Source organism: Felis catus, chromosome E2 (assembly GCF_018350175.1).
Source record: "Felis catus isolate Fca126 chromosome E2, F.catus_Fca126_mat1.0, whole genome shotgun sequence".
Lineage (NCBI taxonomy): Eukaryota > Metazoa > Chordata > Mammalia > Carnivora > Felidae > Felis > Felis catus.
The window spans coordinates 55,535,418-55,560,372 of NC_058382.1; the positions used below are offsets into that span (position 1 = coordinate 55,535,418).

Consider the following 24,955-nt stretch of genomic DNA (forward strand, 5'->3'; position numbering starts at 1 on the left):
CTGAAATAGTCTAATGGATGAAAGACATAGAGTTGGTTTGCTTCTGGAATAGACAGAAGCCAGTTGGAAATAGGGGAGGCCATGCACTCAAGATGTTATTATTACCTCTCTTTGGTTAATTAAAAAAATTTTTTTTAATTTGGGATAATTTCAGACTTTTAGAAAAGTTACAAAAATAGTGCAAAGAATGCTTGTGTATCCTTCACATAAGTACCTAAATTATAACAATTTAACATTTTTGCTTTATAATTTTCTCTCTGTACATAAATAAATATATACATGAAACATATAACTACAACGTATAGTATATAAATATAGTAAATATTCTCTCTAATATTTCACTATGTGGATATTTTATATTATGTATTATATATAATTTATTGAACTGTTTGAGTAAATTGAAGATATGGTGTCCCTCTCTTCCCCAAATACTTCAATGTGTGATTCCTGAAAAATATAACCACTGTACAGTGACCAAAATCAATAAATTAAAAATGACACAGCATTATTAGGTGATGTAAAAGCCTATTTAAGTGTTGCCAATTGCCTCATTCATGTCTTTACAACAAAGAGAATATTTTTTTTCAGATCCAGTATCTAACCCAGGATCATGTGTTGCATTTGGATCTCATATTGTTTGTCTCCTTCAGTTTGGAGCAGTAATTCAGGTTCTCTCTGTTTCTCATGATTTCCACATTTTTAAAGAATACAGCCAATCATTTTGTAGACTATCCCTCATTATGGGTTATGTAATGGTCTTTTGTGATTAAGATTCAGGTTATGCTTTTTGGCAGGAGTTTTCAGCATTAGTACTGTGTCCTTCTCTGTGCATGATATCAGGAGGTACTTGCTGAAGATAATATTGCCAGCTTCACTGTAAAGTTGCTATCATTCTCTTTATATTTAATAAGTGTCTTGGGGAGGTATTTTGAGACAATACAAGTATGTTGTTTCTCATTAATACTTTCACTTGCTCATTTTAGCATCCATGATTCTTGTCTGAAACAAGTAATTCTATGGTGGCTGCCATTTAGAAATTCTCCAATTATTTAAACTTTAAATCTATGAGTCTAACAGGTGGGATTTTTTAATTTTTTTATTTTTTTAATTTACATCCAAGTTAGTTAGCATAGAGTACAACAATGATTTCAGGAGTAGCCCATGTACTACTCCATGGGATTTAGCCCATCCCCCTTCCCATAACCCCTCCAGTAATAAGAGGTGGGATTTTTAAAACATAACCCCAATACCTTCATCTCATCTAAAACCAAATGAACAATAATTCATTAATTTCCCAATTATCTTAGAAATTTTAAAAGCTCTTTATTTTGAGATAATTTTAGAGTTACAGAAGGATTTCAAAAGCAGTGTAGAGGGTTTCTATATGCCAGTAATTTTCTGTTACATCTGTACATCACATTTGGAAGCATTGACAATTTAATAATACTGAGTCTTCTAGTCTATAAATGTGATTATTTGGATCTGCACATATTCTGTTATATATTATAACATGAATGACATATATAGAACTAAATTTCATTTTTGGAGTGCTACTAAAAATGGTATTTAAAAAAAATTGAATTCTAATTTGTCACTGCAAGTGTGCAGAATTGACTTTGTATCCTGCAGAGGTGCCAAACTCATATACAAGCTCTAAGAGATATGTCTGGTGTATATTTTGGGATTTTCTATATAGACCATCATGTCATATGTGAATGGAGATGATTTTCTTTCTTCCTCTCCAATTTGTAAGCCTTTGATTTCCTTTTGTTGTTTTATTGCACTGTCTAGAATGTGCCCAGTATGATGCATTCAGTATGGTGTTGAATAGGAGTGGTGAGAGAGGACATTCCTGGTTTGATCTAAATGGGAAAGCATTGAGTTTTGGGCCAATTGGTTGTCCTGAGACCTCATTTTCCAATGAGTTTGAAAGAAAAATTGAATTTGAAGATTTGTAGTTTCTGGCATTTTAAGAATATATTTTTTAAGTTTATTTATTTTGAAAGAGAGAGAGGCAGAGAGAGGGAGAGATGGAGAATCCCAGGCAAGCTCCACACTATCAGCACAGAGCTCAGCATGGGGCTTGAACTCACAAACCTCAAGATCATGATCTGAGCCAAAATCAGTAGTCAAATGCTCAACTGACTGAGCCACCCAGGTGTCCTTGGCCTTTTCCTTTTTGGTTGTACTAAGTGTGGGACTGATGTTCAGTCTAGCTGTCTATATCCCCGAGTGGAAACTGGAGGCTCCACACGTTTTTTTCTCACAACTGTTTGTTTGAGTCAGAATCCAAATGAGATGTATTTAACCTAATGTTGATATGTTCCTTAAGTCTCTTTTGATGTATATTTTGTTCTTCTTTTCCTGTCTATTTGTTCTTCTTGCTATTTTTTTTTCTGTTATTGTTGTCAAAGACACTGGGTTGTCTATTTTATAATGTTTCCCATAGTCTGAATTTTGCTGATTACATCCCCGTGGTATGGCTTAATATAGTCCTCTGCCCACTGTTTTCCTTGTAAATTGGTAGTTAGATCTTGAGGCTTTATCAGAATCAGGTTTATTTTTCCTTGAAAATTCATAATCTGGGTATTTCGTGTGTGTGTGTGTGTGTGTGTGTGTGTGTGTGTGTGTGTATGATTTATCAGCTGTTGATGTTAGCTGCCCACCTCTCTATATTAGGGCTTTTAAAATGCCTTTCTTTTGGGGTGCCTGGGTGGCTCAGTCGGTTGGGCGTCTGGGTTTGGCTCAGGTGATGATCTCGTGGTCTGTGAGTTCGAGTCCTGTGTCAGACTCTGTGCTGACAGCTCAGGGCTTGGAGCCTGCTTCAGATTCTGTGTCTCCCTCTCTCTCTCCCCCTCCCCTGCCCACACTCTGTGTCTCTCTGTCTCTCAATAATAAAGAAACATTAAAAAATAAATAAAATAAAATTCATTTCTTTTACTGTAATGAAGATCATAGTAAAAATTTGTAATGAAGTTGAAGAAAATGAGGCTCAGAAAGGTTAAGTGACTTTCCTAAGTCAGCATGTCCAGTTAGTAAAAGTTGTAGCCTGGAACCTGTGTTTTGGGAATGCAAGCCCTATATGCTTTCTATAAGCATATTGCCTTTCCAGACATTGCATTATTAAGCAGTAGGAAGATCACTTTTCCATCCTGAGGTACATGAGGCAGATTCATCTCTTTTAGGAAGATTGAATTCTCTTTTGCTTAGAGACATAGGACCATACCAAATGATTATTCAAAAAAATATTCCCCTCAAGTTCTGGGTTACATCCCTTTTTATGGATACAATGAATTTTTTTTTTCATGCTAGTTCTAGTGTCTGGAATGGTGTCTAAACTCCACTCTGAATCCTGAGCACATTTGGGCTTCTGCTTGCTACTCCAGTGCTACAGAAGAAAAGACAACATGAACAGATGTAGATTAAGTACTACAAAGCAATTTGTTTCTTTTTTATACTGCATTCAAGACTTGCTACTAAAATTTCTCCTCCACTTGGAAAGAGAGAGGGGGGAGGAAGGAGAGAGGGAAGGGATAATGTTGCAGTTGGTTTTTATCTACCACCTAAATTTTTCATGAGTTTGTATCTAAGGTGATATAGCATCTCTCTTGGGGGGCAGGCAATTCCATGAATTATTGGCTAGTGTTTTGTGGAGACAACTGAGAAAAAGACATTTTTAACTCTATAAAAATAGATTTATCACGTTCAAATCAACCAAGGACAGACATCTATCTTGACCTGAGCATTCACTTTTCAACACAAGTGGATGTACTCAGATACCCATCCTGTATCATCTGATGCATGACTGTGATGTTCCTGAGCTTATTTTCCTAAAGAGGACATGAGCTTCCCATCCTGCAAGTATTTCCTGGTATCACTGTATTATTAAATCTATAATAATAGGGATTATTATTGAAATAACTTTCAGTCTATTTCAAATCCAATTTTTGAATTAAGGAAGGATGAACTTGGCTTTGCCTTTTAACCACAGGGTTCTGGGAATTCCTAAGCAGAGGGAAGGCTCCACCTCCTCTGCTTTCTCCTACACAGACTCAGAAACTCTTCAGTGTGGATGGACTTTTTAGCCTATATTAAACATTTTGCTCTGTGTTGGGACAGATGGAAGTATTGGGATCATGCTGGGCATAGGAGAAAATGGAGCAGAAACCCAAAGAACATACCTAACTTTGGAAACAGTCTTAAGAGTCCATTGCAAGGACCACAGTGAACAGATATAACAGTAGGAGTTAAATTTAGCTCCCTACAACTTTTGGAATATTAAGGTAATATGGAGTTGTAGTGATTATCTTGTTCAATCCATTTGGGGAGTTGACTTACCTAAAGTCACAAAATTGCCACTGGCCAAACAGACGTTGAAGTTTTGTTCTCTTGAGCTGTTCCTTGAACTTCTCTTCCTTCAGCATCTGAATTCAGAAAACCTGGGCGTGGGGTCTGGCCCTCTTGTTAACTTCATCTGTGATCTTTTGCAAATCACTCATTGTCACTGAAACTCATTTTCCCCCTCTGAAAACTGTGGATAATGACACCTTTCAGGCTGTCGTTGACTAAATGGATTTGGAAGCCTTTGCAGAAGCAAAGCACATAGAGGAGTTAGTAGAGCTGTGGAATCAAGCTGACTCTAGTTGGATCCACTCATATTTCTTAGGAAATTTCATGCTGTATCTAGACTTCTTCCTGAACACCTTGGGTGTGAATTCAAAGCCCATTAACATGCCATGCAATAAGAGGTGGTGAGGTGGTCAGCCGCTTCACCTCAGTAACATCATCCCCAAGAACCCACTTATAGTCTGGAAGGAATCTGACTCTTGGGAGTTGCTGTAAAGATTATGTGGGCATCCTTTAGCATCTTCTTTCTGCTGTGAAAAAATATATATAGTTAATAGATTTCACTACTGTCTATAGGAGTGTTCACTAGGGATCTTTGGAAAGAGTAATCTTCACATTTAGAAGTATTTTCTCATTATGGATAATGGGATGATGAGGTGAAAAATGATCTTGGCTACTTATGATTCTAAAAAGCCTTCGGACTGAATAATGTTTGGTGAATTAGACATAATGAAAGCAAAGAAATAACTCATTTACTACAAGGTCCACTTAGTTATTTAATCACTTTTACTGTCATACAAATATGCATTCCCATGCAAAGTGGTGAAAAAGTTAGTAATGGCATAAAATGCAGTTGTATAATGACAGCTCTCTTATATAAAGGGAGAGCTTCATTCTGGACAGTTCTGTGATTGAGCCAAGACTCCTTGTGGCATGGACCTTGTAGAGGAGCAGTGATTGGAATCCCTCACCTTGTCCCTAGATTATTATACATTGTTGAACAGAGAGGCATAAAATTGGCAAGTTAGACCTGGATTTTGTTTGTGCTGAAATGAGATCATTAGCGTGAAAATACTTTGGGAGAATACTGGCAGAATATGGAGTTACTATTACCTTAAATTTTTAGAAAATATAGGGCAAAGAAGGGAATGGATGCTCTTAGCCACATATTCTGAAAATATTACCAGAAAAACCAGTCCTCGAGTTATGACAGGCATCAAAATGCCCCATTTGGATTCTGGTGTCACCTGAAATTATTAGCAAAAAGCACAATTTGCCAAATCGTGTTACAGACGCTGAGTGTGCAGGAACTCAGTGATGTGGGGCGGCCAGTGCAGAGAGGAGCGATTAGAGGGAGCTACACAAATCTTAAAGAACGGGAGAAATTTAAGTAGGGGGAACAGGAAGGCACATTCCAGGCCTGTAGTGGCTGGAAATCTGTGAATGGTTCTAACAGCTGGGCCAATGCTAGTGTTGTACCCTTGCCCTTCTTCTGGGTCCCCAGAGTTTTTAATAATGAGTCAATTTGAAGATCTTGCTCAAAGATGAGCACAAGTGTAGTCGTGACACAGAAGATGGCAGCACTGGATGGTGAAACTTTTCTCCCCTCTCAGTCTCATTAAACTGTAAAGCAAGTATTCTCTCCTTTAAGAGAGTTGCAGTAATTGCCATCATCCTCCTGGCTCAGCTCTGCTTCATATCAAGAGCTGTGACAGAGAGAGTATCTGTTAGAGCTCTACTGTCCAACAGAAACTAATGCAAGCCACGTATGTAAGCCACGTGCGCAAGCTACATGTGCAGTTTAAGTTTTCTAGTAGCCACATTAAAAAAGTAGAAACAAATCTGATGGAGTTATTTTAATATATATTTTATTTGACATCATATATGTAATCAGTATAAGAAATTATTAATGAGACAATTTATATTCTTTGTTTTCAAAACGAGTCTTCAAAATCTGAGTATATTTTACTTTTTTAGCACATCTCAATTTGGACTAGCCAGATTCTAAGAGCTCAGCAGCCACATGTGGCTTTTGGCTACTATATTGGACACCACAGGATTTTCTTTTCCCTTTGAGATGTGGCTCTGCCTGAGTTCAATTCTGTATTTGAGGATATATTTCCAAAGTATCTGGGTGGGGTGGGGGCATCTGTCCATACCTAATGACACATCCCAAATCAGCTCCATGTGATCTAAAAAGTTAAAATATTTACCAGTATAATTTGTATGTTGTTGTAGAATCTGGGTCTGGAGTTCTCTCTTGTCCAGCAAGAGCGGGACACAGGATTAAACATGTGAGAGAGGCTAATGTCTGGAAGGAGACAAGAGCCCCGAGTAAGGGTCCTTGCTTCCTTATTATTAGGATCAGAAGGCTTACAAGTGAGATGGGAGTACATAGAGAGACAGTGAAATCGGGAACATTAACTCATGGGCATGGGGCAAAGGGGGTTTTGGAGAGATGCAGTGTTAGGGGTTTGGGTCAATACAAAACAAGATTCTGGTGCTGGGTGGAAGGTTATTTACAGCAAACAAGAGATCCCACCTAAACTGGCCTAGGAGACAAGAAAGACAAAGCATGCTGCCTTAGGGTCAACAAGGGATCTTTCTTTTGCTAATTAGCTCCTCTCTGGGCATCTTCACCCTGCTGCAGTCTATAGCCCTGTTTACCTAATTTGGTCCTTTCTTCCTGCGAAAGCAGCTTTCTGCTATTGTCCTATACCTTTGTCCTATACTGGGGGCCTTTTCCCCCTTTACCTAATTTTACTTACCTAATCTTGTTTACCCAAATTTGGGTGTGCTCATCCTATGGCTTTATCATCTTTATGCCTTATTAGCCCATCAGTGCAGGCTCAGGGAATTCCTAAGCTTATTCCCCAAGGTATGTATGTTAGTTTTCTTAATTTTGAACAGAAAAAAAAATCACAAAAGAAACATTTGGTAATCTACCACCATCACAATATAAAACTTATAAGTAATGAAAAAGTCAAAATTATTATTAAAAGAAGGAAACAGATTGAAGGAGATATTTGCATTTATTATGAGAGAGGTTTTAATGAATACCTACAACATATAAAAAACCTCATTCACATATAAGGAATAAAATTAATACCTCATTTGATTTATGGGATATAATTTATAGAAGAGAAAAAAGAGAAAATGAAAGCATTCAATTTGTTATTCCTTAAAGGAATGAAAACCAAACTATCATTAAAACAAGGTAATTTTTTATACTTACGAGTGAAACTGTTATGGAACCAGGCTGGGACTCTGGTGGAAAAACCAAGCGGCACTTGGAGATCTTGGTGGATCAGAGATTTATTTAACACTGGCAGACTCAGAGGAGACTGTTTCTCCAAAGTTCTGATCCCCTAATGAAGAGGGGAAAGGTAATTTATAGCTGTCAGCTTCCATATTTGTGGCAGGTTTTCGTGTGGGCAACAAACAGGGCAAGAAGAACCCGTAAGAGGGGTCTCCAAGCTAGTGACCAGAGCTTGTTTTAGTCCTATTGGCCATCTTATGGTGTAAAACTTTATTCATTTTTCCCAACATTCCCCCCTTTGATGCCTTTTTAAAAAAAATCTTTTACTAGGCCATCACTTTTTGGCTCTAGGGGTTGGTACCTCGGAGGGCTAAGAAACGTGCTGCAGTTTGGCGAGCAGCAGTGTTTTCAATAAAACGTACCAGGGTATGTAATATACAGGGGCCAATGGTCACAAGTAAAATTATGGAACAGAGGGGCCCTGCCAGGTCGGGGATCCAGGATGCCCAGTCTGTGAGATCCCATCCTCTCCATTGACTGATATTTTCCTGTTGTCTATGTTGAATTCTTTCCTTGAGTTCTTTAACCTTAGTTGTAACTATTCCTGACTGGCTTATGAAATAGCAACATTCCTCCCCCAGAAAGATACAAGTCCCTCCTTTTTCTGAAGTGAGGAGGTCGAGGGTTCGCCTATTTTGGGGGGACACTGCTGCCAGGGAGTTTATTTGGCTTTGTCAGGTTACCAGGGAGTCTGCCATCTGTTGCATGGCCAGTTTGTTAGTGCAGTCTCTATTAGCCCGACAGCAAGAAGCAAGATCAGGGCGATAACACCAGTAAGGGGCAAGGGCTGGCAGAGTTGCCTCTGAACCCCAGGGCTTGGTCCACATGTTGATTCCTCAAGCTTCTGCCGTGCGCAGGCCAGCCAGCTTCTGGGGTGTGGCTGGAGCAGGGCTGGAGGTCTCAGGGGATAGTGTCTTTTTGAGGGTCAGTTTAAGCAGGTTGACTGGATCTGGATCACTTTGCCAGGTTGAGGGTTCCTCTGAGTTGGCTTTCTTAGCTCTGGAGTGATGGACCCATGGGGTGATACCTGAAGCTGAATCCTCTATTTGGTTGTTTGTCTGCAAAGTCAACCTCCAAGTCTTCAAAAGGGGTGGGTTTCTGGTAACTGTCAGATCAGGTTTAGGGAAGATATGGTTTGCATATTTAGAGATCCATCCTGTTTTCCAGTTGTTTAAATAGTCATATGCCCATGGGGTCTTATTATTATTCCCACAGAATAATAAGCAGAGAAGATTGTCTGTACATAAAATACTGTGACAATTTTTCTGAAGTTTACCTCAAGTTGTCTAGTTTAGGCAAACAACAAACATTTAAAGACAATCAGAACACCGTTAACATCCATAACGGTGCATTGTTGAAACACAGTTTTTCTCTTTAAAACCCCCCTTTCCAGAGATAGCCAAATTGAGACCAATGCATTTGTGAAACAAGTCCAGTCTTAACAAACCTGGCCTGATTATTTACATAAGCTCAGCAAGAATAGCGATTGATCATGAGGATCTTTTAAAGTTTGCTTTGCTGGGACCTTTTATAAAGAATCTCTGGGTTGAACTTTTAGTAGCTTCTCCAGGCCAGAAGCCAGGCCAAATACTTGCCATCAGACAGGCCTGCAATACCTGTAGAATTGGGCAAATTCCTCTTTATGAGATCCCCAAGATATCCTGAGGTTCCTGAACCGGCCAGGAAATGAGCTTCTTTACTTACCTGGTGAGGCTGCTGACAACTCTGTAAGCAAGGTATCAGGCCAACATTTCCAAGGGGCTTTATGACTCCATGTTTCATAAAGCCAACCTTAGTTCCTTAAAGCTGTCTGGTCATCTGAGTCCATGAATGCCATCCTCAAATATGACATTCCAGTCAAAGCCTTGGTAACATAACCAGTATTTCCAACGATGATGACCTGTTATAAGATGAACAGATTCTTATTGAACTTATGCAAACAATTGTAATTGCCATGAAAGAAGGAAAGAATACTCACTGAGAGTTTTTGAATTTCAGGGGAGTTATGTAGAGAGAAAAGATAAATGCTTCAGTTTATAAATGACTACTTTATGATATTTCTGTATATCATAGGTATCTTAAGAGAAAGTTTCCTTAATCTGGAAGGGCAAACATTAGAGAACCAGCAATATTTTCAACAAGAATCACAAAACTATAATCTTCCTCAGTTCATTTAATCCCATGTTCCTAATTCTTGTTCAATTTGAATGCAGCTTTTTAGTTCTGGAAGTTCTTACCCATTTTAGTATTAATCTTAAAGATGTCAAAAACCTGTATGTGTCCCCAAAGTCCTTTGTATAAATCTCCTTGAAGAAGAAACACGTTTTGTGAGAGAATAAGAACAATTATAAATGACAAAATCTCAGGAATAGACATTGTTAAAGATCTGACGAGAGTTCATTATGATGCAATTGACAAAGAAATTTGGTTATTTCTGTCACACATAACACTTCAAGTAATCAGAATATTAAGTGATGACCTTATACCAAAACATTAAAGCTTTAGGAATTGCATATATATTTGGGCAGTTACAGCTTTTACCTGTGCAATACAACCTAAGGTTTACCATTGTACGACAGTGCTTTTCCAAGTAACTTAGCATCCCAAATAAAAGGGCCTAATTGGTCAAAAAGACTTCATTTGCCATTTAAATCCTGGGAAGTTTATTAAAACCTTAAGAAGTTATAAATTCATCCTAAATAGGATTACAGATTATTACAAATCTTAAAATTTTATTTATTCAACCAAGGTGGCAATAAAAGATCCCAAAGGTGAATGTATAGCTTTATATAGTTGTTACCAAAACCTAGCTCCTTTAACATTGAGAAGTTTTACCTAAGTGATCAAAGACCTGATAAAGATGAAACCTAAAACTTTGGTTTTCCTGGAAGACAGACCTTTGTTTTCATTGTCTTATCAAGAGCAGATTAACAGTCCAAGAAAATTTTATCATTTGAGCAGAGAAAAAGCAGAATTTCAACCTATTATCAGTGTACGTTTGAAATTCCATTCGTCTCAACCTTAGTCCATCCTGAGCACACACAAAATTCCTTTCCAAAGATTTCCCTTCATGAACCTTCTGCAACTTTCCTTTGCCTTCACACTTTGTCCCAAAGGCATTTCTCTCCAAATAACCAGTCTCATTTAGGACAAAATTTCTTCTATCCTCAAGAAAAATGTATTTCCATTCCTTGTATCTTTCTTATATACCTCCTACTTTCCTACATACAAGGTTGCTTTCCTTATTTCCATCAGTCTTAAGTACACTTAGCAGAATTTTAACTCTTAGGAAACCTTTGTCTCCAATTGAGGACTTAGTAACCAACTGAGAGGTGTTTACACCAGAATTTTTTTAGATGGTAAATTCATGAACCAATTAGGTACAAAGTGTGTTTTCCAATAGGTCCAAATAGCCTTAATTTCTCTGCAATAAGAAGTTAAAAACACAAACCTGTGTTCAGTAATCAAAGCGTTAGCAATTTATTTGGAGCAATTTAATTTCTGTTTGGAAAAGATAGCCAAGTGGGTGCACTTTACTCCTCGACCTTGAGGATGGGAGGAGGAGCCAATGAATGGTGCCTGAGGCACTGAGGAGGGTATAGGAACCAGTTATGTAGCCCACTCCCAAGTTGATGCAGAAACAGCAGGGGGTGGGGAAGGCAGAAAAGGCAAGGTGCCAGGAGAAGGCAGAGAAGGAAAACCTAATTCAAAACCTTAACTCAGACAGAGGAGCAAGCCCCGTGTTTTTTCTCCACCAAAGTGGAAATACGGAGTCCACATCAGGCCAGAGAAGACTGGGAATTTCCTCTAAACAAATGGAGTTTCAGCAGCTGCTTGGGAACATTCCGTAAAGTCCCCATCCCAAGGTAGACTAACCACAGTTGGCTCCGATTGTAGCTGTTTACCTGGGAAATGAGGGAGAATCCCTCGCATCTTTTAGGGGTAGAGGAACAGGGAGAGAGAGTCCGTGTCCCCTTCAGTCTGATTCTATCTCAGCCAGACAAATAAGGTCCCCTTCTTGAGGTTCCTCCTGATATCAGCTGGGTTTCTGGGCCTTTCCCTGGTTGGGACATTTATTCTTTTAATGTCCTTTCTCCTTGCAGTAGGCTCACTGACCCCTTGCTAAGGAGGTTCTGGGCCTCCTCCCTTTTGGTGGGTAGACCTTCTGTCCTTTTGTTGTGGCTCTCTTGTGCCTCTGGAGCAAACAGGGTGTAAGCCTCCCATAGCCTCTCATAATAATCCCTGGGGGAATCCCCTTGTTGCTGGGCCTGTTCGTGGGCTTCTCAGCCCCTGCTCTGATTCCCCCAGAGGAGAGCCTCTTGGTACCGGCAGATGTGGACCGGCATCTGGAGAGCACCTGCGCCTGGCTGAGGGTACGGTCTGACTGCTAGTCCTTGTGGGGAAGGGTTCTCTGGGTCTGGGAGGGGAGGAGAGATGGGCGGCACGTCAGGGGCTGGAGGAGAGACAGCTGGGGGAGGAGTTTCAAGCTCAGGGGCAGTGGGGAGGGAGCCCAGTGAGTCACAAGTTGGCGGAAAGATGGGATCTTCCTCTGGTTTCTTGCAAACACTAGGGGAGCGGTGGGTTGCTTCTTTGGCTCCCTGGGTGAGTCTCTGGATAAAGCAGCTAAAACCTTTGCCTGGCTTTGTTTACTACGGATGAATCGCACCTAAGGCGGAGGATTTCGGGCAATTTCAAGCCAGGAGTCGATGTGTGGAAATTGATCAGGGTGACCTAGGTCTCTGGAGACAACATGCCAGATGCTGTGGACCATTGGGACATCCAAAATTCCCTCAGAGAGCCCTCCTACACTAAAAGTGGGCCGTTCTAACTCACATAGGGTCCTTAATGTGCCAGGGGTTATCTTAATTCCATAGTCTCCCCAAAACCCCTTTCCTCTGTCCTGACCCCATAATGTTCCCATGAGGCAGAGTTGCAAAGACAGACAGAGGGATGGTGTGCCCCCTCTAATGAGGAGACCAGTCAGATGCCCATCTGGCCGTGTCCCGAAGGAACCTAGGTGACGCTTAGCCGTAGCAGTCTCAGCTTTGTGCCTTATGATAGGAAACTATTCCAGTGCCACCATAGACTGTGTGCATTCACCACGGAATTGCAGACAGGTCCACTCAGACTCCATGGGCTTTTGGGAACCTTAAGGGCGCCCGCCCATGGAGCCACAGAATCAAACTCAGCAGGCAAACTAGACTGAGTTGCACATTCACACTCACATACACACCAGAGGTTATTACATTCCCTCCCGCAGAATTCCTACCTGTGAGGCCTCTGAAGTCTTGGGGCGTGATCAGGTCCCCCTTCCACTCTTGCCAGTGGGCCTGACTAGACTGGGCCCAGCCTTACCGGTTCTGATGTTGGGTCCAGGTCATCACCTGCCAAGTCTGCTCAAGTCCGATGGGAACAGCAGAGTGGGGCTGGCCCGAGGCAACCAAGCAGGAAACTGTGGAAATTGAGGCAGGGCACACCTTCTCTCTTGAGATCCATCATTCTGTCACCGCCTCGCTGTTCTCCCAAACTGGTGGCAACAATTGGCCAGAGTGGTTGGGTTTGCTGGTCAGGGAACCAAATATGTTACCAAAACAGGCTGGGATGCTGGCGGAAAAACCAAGCGGCACTCGGAGATCTTGGTGGATTGGAGGTGTATTTAACACTGTTGAGCTCAGAGGAGACCGTTTGTCCAAAGATCTGAGCGTCGAATGCAAGTGGGAAGGGTAATTTATAGTTGTCAGCTTCCGTATCTGTGGCAGGTTTTCATGTGCATGGCAAACAGGGCAAGAAGAACCTGGAAGAGGGGTCTCCAAGCTAGAGACCAGAGCTTGTTTTAGTGTCATCAGCTATCTTATGATGTAAAACTTTATTCATTTTCCCAGCAAGACAAAAATGATAGTGCCCATTGCTGAGAAAATTATAGTGAAAAGAGTACATTGGTAAAATCCTTTTGAAATGCAGTATGACACAATGGAACCAGAACCTTAAAACTATTCCTTTCATCTCACCTGTGATGCCATTCCCGGGTATATATCCTAAGGAAATAATCCATCAGAAGAAAAGAAAGTATATGTTTCAGAATGTTTATTTCCACTCATCTATAATAGTGGAAAATTGGGGGGTAAGTAAGCAAATGATACTAGATCACCTTAACCTATAATTATGTAGCCATTAAAGTGGTAATTATGAAGATTACGCAGAAAAATGTCTAAGGCATATTAAGTGGAAAAGAAGAATGTAAAATCTCAAAGTACATTTTGGTTATAACAACATGAAACTATGTCTGTGGATAAAGACCAGAAGGGAGTATATGAAAAATGAAAAAAAAAACTATGTAAAAGGTGGAGGGATTATGAGTGATTTGGTGTCTTTGTTTTATAAATTCCAAGAGAGTGGATTGAGATAGTAGGGAAGGAGCATATACATCTATCTCTTCTCCTATCCAAAGCCTTATGAAATACAAGAAATATGAGCAAAGATATTAAATGTATAGTCACCCCTGAAAACATGAAGGAGCATGAAATGAACTAAGGTAATCTGTGGACTTTGGGTGATTATGATGTTCAATGTAGGTTCATCCATGGTAAAAAATGTAATGTTCTGGTGAGTGGTGTTGATAACGGGGGAGGCTGTGCATGTGTGGAGGCAGGGGCCATATGAGAAATCTGTGTGCCTGCCTCTAAGTTTTACTGTAAACCTAAAAGCACTTTAAGAAAATTAAGTCTTAAAAAAAATGAAGCATAGCTGTGTATTTAAAAAAAAATTTTTTTAATGTTTTATTTTATCTTTGAGATCGAGAGAGACAGAGCATGAACGGGGGAGGGTCAGAGAGAGAGGGAAACACAGCATCCGAAGCAGGCTCCAGGCTCTCAGCTGTCAGCACAGAGCCTGATGCGGGGCTCGAAATCACAGACCGTGAGATCATGACCTGAGCTGAAGTCTGAAGCTCAACCCACTGAGCCACCCAAGCGCCCTGAAGCACAGCTGTGTATTTAGACATGGGCCTGTCTCTAGGTTGGTGTCGCTAAAGTGATGAGAGCCAGCCTGATTCCCTTCGTGGGAAGAAAGTGTTCATATATGTACATAAATCCTTGTAAAAATGATACAAAGGGAGAACAGAAAGGGATCATGTTTTAAATCATGTAATTTTGGATGTTTGACTCTTCCGCAGCATGAATATATCCCCATGTTAATTATGCAATACAAATTGAAATGAGAAAAGAAATGACAACATTTTTACTAATTTGTTATCTTTTTTACTGTTACGAATATAAAGTGATACTTTTCCATCTATAATGAAAAATGGAAATTGAGAAACCCTGAGGGTGCCTGGATATGTTCCTCTACAAAAGGCATCTTTGGATATTGGCTCAGATTTCCAAATACATCGGGCTAGTCTTGGGGAGCATGGACTCCAAAGCAGTTTCTTACATCTGTCAGGGACTTCCTCACTGGCTCCCCAACCCTAGGCGAGAGCTCAGGGACCTTCCTTTTCCAGGCCCAGGCTGGTGGTTGGCTGCGTTTGCTCAAAGGCAGGCTGATGTCCTAATCAGACTGCTTTGCCTGTAGCACTGGCATTTCAGAAACTGACAACTGAGGAGAAAGTGGAAGATAAGCACCGTATCACTGGCCAGAATGGGCCTTCCTATTCCTCAGATTAAATGGAAACATATGCCCAATTGTGAATTTTAAACAGTGTTATCAGGGTGTTTTGACAGCTCATCCAGGAATATAGTATGGTTCTGTTGAGGAGGCAGAAGCTAGAATCCAAATCTCAAAATTTCCCTTTATACATTGGTAAATGAGAGGCTATAGGTATAGCTTCCATAGACCTCGGATTCTTGTGTGTGTGTGAGTGTTGCAGGCCATGCCTACATGTGTGTGCATGCACACGCACATTCAGATGTGTACATGCGTGTGCATGTGTGTGTTACAGCCCCAGTCTAAAATATTTTATGCTATTTTCCTTAGGAAAATATTCCCATGAAAATACTACCCAAAGATACAATTTTGGCATTCAAGCCACATTCCCAAGGCAGTGCTGGGCAGGATAGAAGGGTGGTGGGCAGGCGTGCTGGAAATAGTGTAGGGAGCACAGTCTGATGGCAGTTATGCTGTTTAATGATTTAGAATTTCCATTCTAACTGCATCATCTGTCTGTCCATACACTCAGCAAGGATATTTGTTAAAGAAAAAAGCCACAAAGATATACAGTAAGTAGATTATTAAATGTAGAAAACAGTTTAAGTATCAAATCTTCATGGAATTGCTTTTGAAAATGGTTCCTTTCCAAGAATCTTTTAAAGTTTAATTTTAACACAATTTTTAAATAACTGATGTATTTATGGCCATAATTTTGTGTTCTTGAAAGGAGTAGCTCGTATCAAGATGTTGCCAGCTTGTACATCCTGTGCAAGATGTGTGGGGCTGAGACAACTGTCAAAGAAGGGGTGTATATGTGCGTGTGTGTGGTTGTGTTTATGTGTATGTAGCTGTGTGTGTGTGGTTGTGGTTGAGTGTGTGTATGGATGTGGTTTTGTGTGTGTGGTTGTGTTTGTATGTGTGTGGTTGTGGTTGTGTGTGTGTTGTGTGTATGTGTGGTGTTGTGAGTGTGTGTGTGTGTGTGTGTGTAGTGAGGATAGGAAAGGCCAGGATTAGATGAAGAGCCGCAGTGAGAGCCCCTATTTTTTTCTTCTTTCCTCTTCTCCCTCTTTCTTCTTTTCCTCTCTTTTCCTCATTACTTCTGCCTTCTCTTTTTCCTTCCCCATTTTACTCTATCTTCCTTTTTCATATCTACTGTTCCTTTCCTTTTCCCTGTCGTCTCTTTTGTACACAGTTATCAGATTTTTTTTACTGTTTTATGCTTTAAATTTTTTCAATGTTTATTTTTGAGAGACAGAAGAGTGAGATGGGGAGGGGCAGAGAGAAGAGGAAGACACAGAATCTGAAGTAGGGTCCAGGCTCTGAGCTGTCAGCACAGAGCCTGACTCGGGGCTTGAACTCATGAACTGTGATATCATGACCAGCGCCGAAGTTGGATGCTTAATCGACTGAGCCATCCAGGTGCCCCTGAACAGGTTTTAATTGGCAGCTAGAATGACCTATTGCCTAAAAGTCACTAACTGAATGCCAAACCGAAACATTATAAGGCTGTCTAAACTGATCAAAACAAAGATTTCATTATATCTTAATGTTTGCTCCTCTCTCCAAGGAGAATGGTGCCCTGGTGGGTTATGATGGTTGTTCAGGAGAAAGAAAAAACAAATTGAGCTCAGATTATTAAATTTTCTGACCATCAGCTTTTTATGTTAACGGGGAGAGTAATAGTATCTCCCTCATAGGTATTCATACCATTGTGAACACAAAATAAGAAACGAGGTAGGAAAAAAATGCTATCTAAATATTAGTTATGATTCAGTGCTCAGAAGGGACAGAGGTCATGGTTCTCCAAGGTTTTGCTCTAAGTTTCATGTTTATGTTTCTAATTTATGGCTTGTTTGCAGCAGCCATGGATATCCATTGAATTGATGAAACCTTGGTATGTTTACTGAAAACTTTCTGAGAGGGTAGTAAGATATTCATTAAAAAATTTAAATGTCCATGGTATTATCTTCAAAGAGTCCCATGGACTGTTCCTTGAGGAAAGCCCACGCATAATTATTCATCTTTGCATTCCTGTCACAGTGCCTGGTTCAAGGTTTACACTCAGTAAATACTTAACAGCATGACTGGATGGATCTAGAACTCCACTTGTGGGAGAGGATGGTGATCTAGACCATTATTAAACAGCTAATACCTGGGAATTGAGCACGAAGAGTCCAGAATACTCAAAATGATCCTTCATCTTTATAAAGTTGAACAGAAGCCATAGGTAGAAGCAGGTTTTGGAGTGGCTTGCCTTTCATCTTTAGTGTCTATAAACTCTCAGACTTTCAGGGCTTTTGGGTTCTTCAAACCTGGCTTTTGGGGGTACCTCACATACCCAGTCCTAAATCCTTCTTGTTGTACTTTCTTTCTCTTCTAATTTCCATTCCTAACCTCTCCATCCACAGTTTCTCCTCTTCCCAGGGACTGATTTCTTTTCCTTGGCCTCTACAGCAGCTTGTCAACCATCCAGTTCCATTTGGCTCCACTCTAGAATGTGTGGTGGAGGTAGTGGCAATGGTGGCAGCTTTTGGTCCCAACAAGTAGGCCGTTCGTATTGCTAGTGTTAATCTCCTCCAGACGTGGCCACCTCTTCATTATGATGCTAATAGAGTCTCTGTCACATCTTCCATGTGGAGTTGTATTACCAAATCCTACTTCTCGTACCCAAGCTTAACATGGGCTATGCCCTAGAAGGAGGATAAAGTTGGGATTGGGCTGAAGAGAAGGAAAAGACCATCCCAACACAAATGAATGAGCACACTAACATTTTAGTACAGAGAATATTCACTGAGGATCTAAAATTTTGTTCCTTGTACACAGACCACCAGAGCTCATTATTTTCAGTGGAAGCTGAAGTTGCCGGTGCCATTGGGGTTGAAAGAAAGATCTTTTCTGGAAGCTGAAAGTAAAGAGAATGAACCAGAGCAACTGAGAGTGAGTTGTGTGTGAGAGCAGGCAGAGTCCAGGCTCATCGGTCAGTAGTGAAGGGGTCAGAGAGCATTACTCATTGGAAGAAGTGAAAGGGAGAGGCTGGTGTATGGTGCTGATGGCCAGCAGCTGAATTCCCTGATAAAAATTTTTCTTCCTCAAAAGCTGTCCCATGAGCAGCACAAATGGGGTCCTAGCTCCATCACTGCATGGCTTTGGAACCTTAGGCAAGTATCTTGAGCTCTCTGAATCTGAATTTCTTGACCATAAAATGGGGTGATAGTAATAGATAATATCTGCTCTGCCTATTTCATAGGATTGTTGCAGCATAAAAAAGGACAAAAATAAATGACCCAAAATGTTAATCAAGTGCTTGTTTTAGGTGAACCAACAGGTCTCACATAGAATAGGAATTATGAGCCAAAAGCCAGAATTACCACTCATTTGTAGGTCCCTGTGCCAATGTATATATTTTTTTCCTTTATTGGAAACTTAATCAGTATATTTGAAAATCCTATTCATTGGAAGTCACTTCAATCCATAATTGAGCCAATATGTTTTGTAATTAATATAGATACAAAGCAAAACTAGATTTTTAAAATATTTAACTTGACTTTATCAAATTGATACTATATCAGATTCAGGTCTCAGACATTAGCTTGTGATGAAGTATCCTTTTCAGACACTCACTGTTATCTGTGTCAGTGCTTTTAATAATCTCTTACAAGTGCAGCCAGAGTAGGCTCATCTCTCAGGACGTCTGCCCTCTTTAGTGTGGGCCCTGGCCATTAGGGCTTAGGAAGCTCGGCTGTGACACAGTCACATTCTACCCATTTATTGCTGTCCTTGCCTGTCAGCCTTCTGACAGGGGTGGGTTTGTCACTCTATGAGCTGGCTCCTCAAGTGACATTTAGCCATAGTGGCTTACATTGGTCTTCAGACACCTAGAATCTGGCCTAATTAACAAGGCCACCCACACCCCTCCCATCTCCTCCCCAGGAGCCTCCCACAAAGACCAACTTTGGAGTGAGTTTAGTGCTAAATTCTTAGCTCGGAACCCTGGCTTTTGATTCTGGCTCCTTGTTATGCAGGGAGGGGACTTAGCGTTAAGGAGATGAAAACAAATCTGACTGTCTGGGAAGATGAGATCCAGAGTTGCTGGGCCCAGAGACAGAGTCAGGTATGGGCAGGGGGCCTGTCAGGGGAACCTGAGTAGGAAGGGGAGGAAGTGGGCGTGGCGGTGGTTATAGCAGGGTTTTAGTGGTGGGCAAAGCAGATAAATGCAATTACCGTAAACTCGTAAATGTGGCCGTTCTCATTGCAGACTTGTGATCCACAAATGGAGGGGTGTCTAGGAGACAGGAGAGTGTGCTGGTTCCATCAGTAATATGTGACTTGATAAGGCTCCTTAGAGGCAAGCTCAAATGGATTGATAGTGAAATACAATCTTATTGGTAATAAAAGGAACCTGGCCATTATTGAGATGTATGCTTAATGATCAGTTAAACCTTATGATGATGTACTTAATTCTGATTTGAGAGAGGGTATTTCGCCAGGGTATGAAAGAACGTATGAATATATCAAAGTGCTTATTTTCCCTCTTTTGGTTTTGGGGATAAGAGGACATTGCATTCAAGTTGAAAAATACCCCTGTACTCATGTTGTTGAAAAGAAAGGGCTATTTCATTGCTATGGATGGGGTTGGAGTCTCTATCCTCAAATAGAAGAACTAAGGCAGTCAACAGCATAAAACAGATAGATACAGATAAAATATAGTTAGCTCTCAACTGTCTGTGTGTGGCTTACATTTTTGTAAGTTAACCTATGGCAAATGCATGCAAATCTCTCATGGCTGATTGCAGATATGCACAGAATGGAATGCAAAGTTGTTGGTAAGTTAGATTAAGCCAAATGCAAAAGATGCAAAATTCATAATGAAAAACAACTGGTTACTAATAAATCCATTCTTTATTCAACAAATATTAAAGAGTACTTCCTGTATATCACATACTGGAAAAAACATACAGACTCTCTCAACTCGTGGAATGGACCCTCGGGTGCAGTGGAGATGACCCTACAGCAAAGAGTGATCAAGGAAAATAGTATCCAATAGTGAGACAGTGCCAGTGATTCTCAAAGGGTGGTCCTAGATTAACAGCATCAATGTAACATGGACGCTCGTTTGAAATGCAAATTCTCACAGTGCTCAGATCCACTGGAGACCAACCGAATCAGGAACTCTGGGGGAGTAGTCTAGGAATTTGTGTTTTAACAAGTTCTACAGGTCATTCTGATTGTCAAGGTTGAGAACCATGGCCCTGTGCACAGAAGTAACATTGCCAAATGTAGTTGAGAGTGCTCAGGTATTTCATTTGGATTGGGTGCTGAGGGAAGAGCTGACATTTAAGTCAAGATCTGAATGTCAGGAAAACCCATCCCTGGTTCCAGACAGAGGACAGAGACCCTATGTTGGGGATGTACGTGGCATATTTGAGGAGCAGAAAGGTTGATATGGCCAGAGCATAGCAGTCAAGGGGGAGAGGGGTTCAACTATGGCCAGAAGTATAGGCCAGGCTCAGATGGTGGTGGACAGGGCTTCTCAGATTTAATGGGCATATGAATCACCCAGGGATTCTGCTAAAGTGAGGATTCTGGTTCAGTAGCTCTGTGGGTGAGGATTGAGACTGCATTTTAGCAGCCTGCATAATGCTTCTGCTGCCGGTCCACAGGCCACACTTGTGGTAGCAAGGGTGTAGAGTTGTGCAATTGCAAAATGCAGTCCAATACCAAAGCTCTGTGGGTATGTGTATGGTGGGTTTGGTTTTATTTAAGTTTTCTCCTGGCTTATCAAGCTTTGACATACACTGAGGCATTGTTCAGTGAGGGGAAGGTTGATTGGATCAGGTTGTAATTGGGACACTTGGAAAGTTTTTGCAACTAATTTAAAAATAGAGGGTATAGTTTAGTGCTTAGTGGCAGAATCTGGGTAGGTGTGGCTTGTCTGGACCTCAAGAGGGACAAAGGAAGGTTTGGTTCCTTCAAAACACACCTGTGTCATCCTCTCCCACTCAGGTGCTGTGCTTTTGGCATTCTTAAGCTGACCAATGGCGACTTCTCTTTATGCTGACTTTTGTTCAGGGTTTTTCTCCCTGCTCAACTCCTGCCTCAGTGGCCTTTGGACTATCTAATCCTTACCTTTCTCCCAAGTCTTAGCTTCCCATTAGTGGTCCAAATTGTGCAGATATTTAGTTTGCCCTCCATCCATTAACTCCTTCTTTAGTACCAAGACCTTGAGATCTGCTGAGGGACATTCCCTCATGAGCCCAAGGCTGAGGACCTTCAGGTGAAGCCCTGTGCCCCAAAACTCTATCCACTCAAATTATGTTGGACCCACTGTGGGGACCCCTTGTGTTTCCTAGCCTCCTCCTATGTCCCTGCCAGATTCAGCGTCCTACCTGTGCATCCCAGGGCATCTGACAATGATGTGTCCCTGATTGTTGGTGCCACTGGGGTTGTCCCCCTGTCCCTGCCACATGGTCTTTCCCATGGGCAATCTTGCCCTGGAAACTTTCTTCCTGGGAGTTAGTTTTTTTGCTCCTTTTGCTCTCTGCTGCCCTCTACTGGGTCTCAGGAGCCAGAGCCCTTCACCTTGCTCTACCTTGGAGCTCTTTTGTTGTGGGTACTAAGTACCCAGCAAAGTCCTCTTCCCACATTCGTTCTTTACTTTTCCTGCTCAGCAAACACTAGTGAGGATGTCCTATGTGCCTGGAACTGTACAAGGCTCTGGGACACAAAGGTGGACAAACAGCCCCTGTCTCTTAGGACCTCATTGTCTAGAGTTAAGACAGAAAGATAAATGACAGTTGGAACATGGCTTGAGAAGGGCCAGGTGAGAGAAAGGCACAAGAGGGATAGAGCTGGGAGGAAAGAAACCTTTGCATTGCTTGGGGAGGTACGAAAGGCTTCAGTGGAATTCGGGATTTGAGTGGGGTATTAAGGGATGGTCAGTAGTGGGCAGGTTGCTGGGGTCTCAGATTGATAGATTAGGAGGGATAGAAAGGATACTAGAAATTACATTTTGGCTTACTTGATAATGAGCCATCCAGAGTGTTAGAGGACAGTGTCATAGATCATTTAAATTCATATTATCTTTGCCTTGAGGTTTAAGCACTAGGGTCTTTTTATAATCCTGCTGCCTTGTATTTAAGCATATAAAAAGACACACACAAAAAGAAGCACCAGGGTTTTCCTGTTTAAAATTAGGCCCAAACCCCACAAACAACCAAACAACCGAATAAATAATACACCCACAGAAAACCAAAGCAATAAAAATCTCTTAAAGAAAGAAATAGGTTTCCATGAATTTCTATATTTTTTGAAGAGAGAGATTGTATGCTTAGTCTCTCCTAAAAGCTGAGGAATAGTTTCACTTTTATATTATATGAATTTCTGTGATATATACGAAATAAGAACAGTAAATACATTATCCTCAGAAAGATGTTTTGTTCCTGTTGCTGGTGAAAAAAATTAGCTCACTAACACTTCACCCCCCCTCCCCCAATTTTGCTATTCTTTCACTGGAGTGCTGCTCATCAAGATAACTGACAGCTTCAATTGTTATTTGTAAAACTGTTGACATTCAGGCTGGGCATCCTGCCTGCAAAATGGTACAGGCTGAGGATGAATAGTAAGTTAAGGAGCCTGCCTACCTCTCCTCCTCTCCCAGTGCCCTTAGCAGGAGGTACAGTAAACAGCATCTGGCTTAGTAATGTAAATGGGGAGGCATTGGAACTCCAAGGAAGATGAAGTTGTTACATCCTTATCTGGATAAAAGTTGAAAATGGAGAATTCTCAGCTCACTGGTTATTGGAGCTCATGTCTCCTCATCAAGCACGGTCCTTGACTTACCTCTTTTTATGTCCCTGGTTCCTCTCATAGGATCTGGCTCATGGTAGGTGTTTTTTTAGAATGTTAGTATAATTGTGTTGAATTTTATTGCCCTTTGGACAGAAGTACCATCTTTATGTCTTCCTAGTTGGTAGCAGTCCTAGAAAAGAGTTTGCTTTGCTGAATATTCCATGGCACACACATAGACTTGTCACAGGAACTATGGAGGGGCCTTGTTTCTTTATACTCACTCATTATGTTCCCTTTTCTGAATTTTTTTTTATTAAAATTTTTTTAACTTTTATTTATTTTTGAGACAGAGAGAGACAGAGTATGAACGTGGGAGGGTCAGAGGGAGGGAGACACAGAATCTGAAACAGGCTCCAGGCTCTGAGCTGTCAGCACAGAGCCCGACGCGGGGCTCAAGCTCACAGACTGTGAGATCATGACCTGAGCCGAAGTCGGCCGCTTAACTGACTGAACCACCCAGGCGCCCCTCCCTTTTCTGAATATTCAGGCTGCCCCCGGTCCTTGACACAATCTTTCTAGTATGATTCAGAAAGCCACTAACAGCCTTTGCCAGTCCTTCCTTAGGATTCATCTCTTTCCTGAAATAATTCATGAGTAACTGAGCTGTGACAACAAAGAGGAGACAGATAGATGTCAAGACAAACCATAGAAAAGTCTATTTCTCCTGGAGTATGAGTGCCCAGTGAAAGAAGTGTGACAAGAATTGAAGAGAAGACTCTTATGGAAAATCTGTACCCCAACTAGAAGGATAAAATAGTCTGAGGGATTGAGCTCACTACTCAAAGAGCCTCTTATACTTTTACAGTCATAGAATATGGGACTCAAGAGTCTTTAATAATCCAGTATTGAAAATTTGTGTTTTTTATGAATGGCATATTTGTATTGTTCAGAAAAAGATATTCTGATTTACTAAGGCTTAAAGAGAATAGGGTTTTCTTTATTTTTTACCAAAGAAGTCTGGTAGTATTGGTTAAGTGGCTCAAATATATCAAGACCTATCATCACTGCAGTTTTCCTGGACTTTCTTTGTTGCCTCTTTCTTCACAGTTGAAAGAAAGGTGCCATTGTGCTAGACCTGATGGTTGTATTCTGGGCAGGAAGAGGGGGTGAGAATGGTATTGCATGTTTGTGCCTTGTATAGGAAAGCAAAATTCTTCCAGAAGTTCTTCACATGCTTCCTTTTATATCTCTTTAGCCAGAACTGGATGCATAGGGCCTCCCCTAGTCATAAGAGGAGAGGATAAAGTGGAGACTGGATCCAGTGCTGTCATTGACAACACTGAGGGGCTGTTAGCAAGAAGGAGTTGGAGGTGTAGTCAGCGACAGCATCTATCACAGATGGAGAAGCATATCAGTACTCAACACTGGTGGACAGAATATTTTTAAGAATACTTCACTATTCACATGACTCAAGCAAATTAATGCTAGGCTGTTATTGCCAATTATCATGCCCAATGGTTTGGCAGAATATAAAACAGATATGGGTTACCTGTTTTTGACCAGTCTGGGTACGTGCAAGTGGCTCTGATAGTCAGGTAAGGTTATCCTAGTGAGGTTTATTTGCATTATGAGACACGATATGCATTTTTGTGTGTTGTAATTCTATTACCTAGTGGTACTGAGCTTATATAATAGGCTCTTGGCGTTTGTCCTGAGACTTTGAAGAACCATCTCAGATTTATGAAAAACACTAGTGAACGACAAACTAACATCAAAATGCAGGCTCTGGCTCATTTACCACCTAAATGAGTTATTCCCCACACACTAGCTCACAGTGGGGGTGATTCAAATTAGTGC

The 24,955-nt window shown here is 41.0% G+C and overlaps 1 long non-coding RNA gene across 1 annotated transcript in view; it reads left to right on the forward strand.

Annotated features, from left to right (window-relative positions):
* The first annotated feature begins 14,572 nt into the window (after positions 1-14,572).
* The window catches only part of LOC111557985, a 295,985-nt gene continuing 285,602 nt past the window's right edge, over positions 14,573-24,955 (forward strand). Inside the window, exons 1-2 of the long non-coding RNA XR_006590700.1 lie at positions 14,573-15,879; positions 18,134-18,247. This is a non-coding gene — a long non-coding RNA (uncharacterized LOC111557985). The remainder of the gene's footprint in view (positions 15,880-18,133; positions 18,248-24,955) is intronic.